Here is a 3,676-nt window from a genome sequence, read left to right as displayed (position 1 = left end):
GACTGACCTCAAACAAAATTTTCAGCTGACTGATTTCTAGCCGCCCTACTCCGAGTGGTATCATTGGTGGGGAGATATGTACAAATCTCAGTTTGGAATGAGGTTGGTGAAAGTTGGGCTGAACCTATACTAGGAAATTATGAAAATGTTATTTTTCTTTTTTATTAAATTATAATGTAGCATCAAGCTATACAAAGTAACGTAAAATAAGGATGCACAAAGCCAAAACCAACGATCTGACAACTCAAAATAAGGACACAATGACAAGAGTAAAGTTATATAAGACCGGTACTATGCATATGTTGATGGAGGTGGTGGCCCGATCCAGAGATTATGTTGTCACTCATGTTGGGTAATAAGCTCCCTGGTCATCCACTCTAACCACATAGGCACTGCTGTAAACAACAGTCGGTACTCTGTTTGTTGCAGTGCAATATCACATATGAAGCCAGTGCGTACAACAGTAAATAACCTGCATAGGAGAAGATGTTCCGTTGTTATAAACAACATCATTTCTACATGTGGAGGGAATGGCATTGCGATGTTTTTCTTTTTCACCGGTTACATCTTCGTTTAATGAAGTTTAGTCAGATACGGCTCCGTGGGAGAAGTTGTGAGGTTTGTGTCTGATCAGTCATAGTTGGGATTATCGTCTGGCCCTCTTCCTATTGCCGGCGAATATTAAAGGATGGGGGATAGAAACTAGCAGCGAAACTATGCTACTCCCTCTGATCCATATTAAATTAAAAATTGATGTTGCTTTAGTACAACTTATCGGAGGGAGTAGCATATGTTTCGACAGTTAGGGTTCAGTTTGCCCTTTAGAATGTTCAATGCATCCATGATGGGTGGTCTAAACACTATGCAATGCTGGAATACGATAGCCCCGAAAATACATGTTGGATTCTCTCATTTATGCGGAAGAAATCATGGAGCGAGAGAATATTTGTGCAACCCCCAAAACAACAAGAGTATGATGGAAACAAGAACTAATGATTTCCATGGAGTATAACTATGATCAGGAACCTCTAGCCATATGTGCGAACATTTCAGTTCAGATGTTCCCGTTAATTGTTTATGGTGTATCTCCTCAGCATGACACTCCATGTGCAGCGCGACACCGGACAGAGCTTAGACAAGCTCCCAATTTTAATACGCCCCTCAGAATACTTCTCATTCCTACGTGTTGGTGTGAAGCAGCAGCAGGAGACAAACCATGGATACAGCTGTTGAATTCGTCGGCTCATCTGGTCTCCAGAGATGCCATTCTGCTCGATGCAGTGAAGATAGGATGAGAGGTCGAAGCTTCTGGGTTCTGGCTGCTGTGTCTGAAGAAGGTTCGTTGTAGTAGTGAAGATAGGATGAGAGGTAGGGCAGAAGCTTCTGGGTTCTGACCGCTGTGTCCGAAGAAGGCAAGTCAAAACGAAGCACAAACCACTCCCCCTCCTCTTCCGGCCGACATTTTCGCCTGATAACCAGATTGTCTCGAATACCAGGGCCAGGTAGTTTCACTGGCCCGGTACCAAATTGTCTCCAATTCGATGCTGTTAGATACGTCTACTAGTCATTTTTCGTGGAAGAAGAAAACGAAACGGAAATATGGCAACATAATCTGAATGTGCCCAACTCTGAACCATAGTTAGATTGATGCAAGAATCTAGTCAAGGAGGAGTACAGTTTTATACATACAAAGAGAAAGAAAAAGGTTGAGGAGTACTCATGCCCCCGTTCTGATTTGTGGATCGAATTATGGGAGCTCAAAGGTCAGCGAGATTTAGCTGTGGACAGCAGGACAAGACCGATGCGTGGGCGAATCGAACCGCACCACCAAGGAATTTAGGTTTGACACGATGAACCTGCCTGGAGAGATGAAGCTTCCCCGCGCACGATTAAACTGGACCGACCGACCAGCTCGCGACCGACAGCCAACCCCCTCGTGCAACCAAAACTAAAGCCGCCGAGATCTCCCGATCGATGCGGCGTCGTCGTCCAGTTGAGATTGCTCAGATTGTTTTCCCACCCGGACAGCGAGAGTGGGCTGCCATTCGTTTGAATACCAACGATCTCTCGTTTGAATATGAATGATCTTGTTTGGCGTGATTAACCTGCTTATCACGACAAAAAAATGGCGTATTTTAGGACAGACGACTTGGCCCGTCAAGGTGCTGGCGTCTGTTAAGATCTCCATGAGAAGCAGGTCGTCTCTCTCGTCTTGGTGATCTGAGAGAGATTCCGCGATTAGGCGCTGAGACATACAGTAAGATATTACAAGTGGCGCACGATGACTGTACTCATTTTCACTCTATTTGTAGGACGCTGCTGCTGTGTATCACGTGACCAACTTGACAACTTGGCTTGCGAGTTGCCGCCTTGAACTCCGATGTCAACGGTAGCGAAGGGAGCTCGACGTATCTCGAGACGACAGGTTCAGTATCAGATGAAAACATGTCGCAGCAACGCTCAGTACTGTCTGTCTGCAGATTGGTAAGAACCTTCTTTGCACTAAACTTAGGATTCATTTTACGACACCATTGATGATTGATCTAGGCTAAGCACTTCATAGTTCAGACTCTCCCAGGTTCTCACCATCGAACTCTACCCAGCTAAACAGCGTTAACATGATCCTGATTAGCAAGAAGAGATTCTCAAATGATTATAAGTCACTGCTGTCTAGGCAATAATCAGTAGAGTTGGGAAGATCGTTAGAGTTCTGCAGCATAATTAGCACGGCAACCAGAATCCCCTCTGACCGGTGCACCATCCATTGCCAGGGGTCACTGAAACGGCACGTACAGGTCTCCCAACACCATGAAACAGGCAATGATTATAGCCAACTGAAGATATTCACAAGGCTATATTCATTGACAGACGCCGTGAACATCGAAACATCAATAACCTTCATGCTTGTAGATCATCAAGAAGGCGGTGATGATGATCATTCAGCAGTGCCAGAGGAGAGGATCAACTCATGTCAGCTGGGGAACTTAGAATTGCAGTCTTTCTCACATAGAGATAGCAGAAAGCGGTCACATAAAATTTTGAACTGTTAGTGCCTTTCTTGCATTCCTCCGGTGACCTAGACTGCTCCAGAATTCAACACACACTGAAAACATTCAGCAAAGCCATCCAAATATGAGGAAACTTTTAAAATACAGAAATGTTGGGGCCTTCTCACAGGGAACACACACTGAAAACATTCAGCAAAGATGGCCAAATGTCATAAAATTTTAAAATTCAGAATTGTTGGGGCCTTCTCACAAAGAGAAGACACCCTTCAAAAATTAAGGTATGCTGCTTAGTGTGGCGTGCACACGGTATTCTTTAGTAAAAGGCGAAAGAATAGTTCGCTTTGTGCTCACCACGCAGCTGCGTGCCTCTCCATGTTCACAACCCGACCTCTTATGTAGCCCCGCTCGCTGACCTCCTTACCTTGACCGGGCGAGGTGGGACTAATCCAAGCGTTTCGCTTCCTGTGGTGCCTTCTCCCCCCACCGCACCAGTAAAGCCCACAGCAGGGAAGCCCATGGCCCAAGTAAAGTAACCGTGGTGGCATGAATTGCTCCGCTGGGCTTTCCTCTCGTACGGTTGGATCTGATTTTTCTAGCTTGTGTGCGCATGGTCGCCCGCTTCGTCTCGTCCCTTTTTTTTGGAGACTCCTCTCACCTTTGTTCGTGAG

General features: G+C 45.5%; 1 non-coding gene across 1 annotated transcript; it reads right to left on the bottom strand.

Annotated features, from left to right (window-relative positions):
- Positions 1-3,248: 3,248 nt before the first annotated feature.
- LOC119266148 lies at positions 3,249-3,368 on the bottom strand. The gene has a single exon (XR_005131883.1). It is a non-coding gene; the product is annotated as a U5 spliceosomal RNA (small nuclear RNA).
- Between the last annotated feature and the right edge of the window lie 308 nt (positions 3,369-3,676).

Source organism: Triticum dicoccoides, chromosome 2B (assembly GCF_002162155.2).
Source record: "Triticum dicoccoides isolate Atlit2015 ecotype Zavitan chromosome 2B, WEW_v2.0, whole genome shotgun sequence".
In the NCBI taxonomy this organism is placed as follows: domain Eukaryota; kingdom Viridiplantae; phylum Streptophyta; class Magnoliopsida; order Poales; family Poaceae; genus Triticum; species Triticum dicoccoides.
This window is presented reverse-complemented; position numbering and strand designations above follow the sequence as displayed.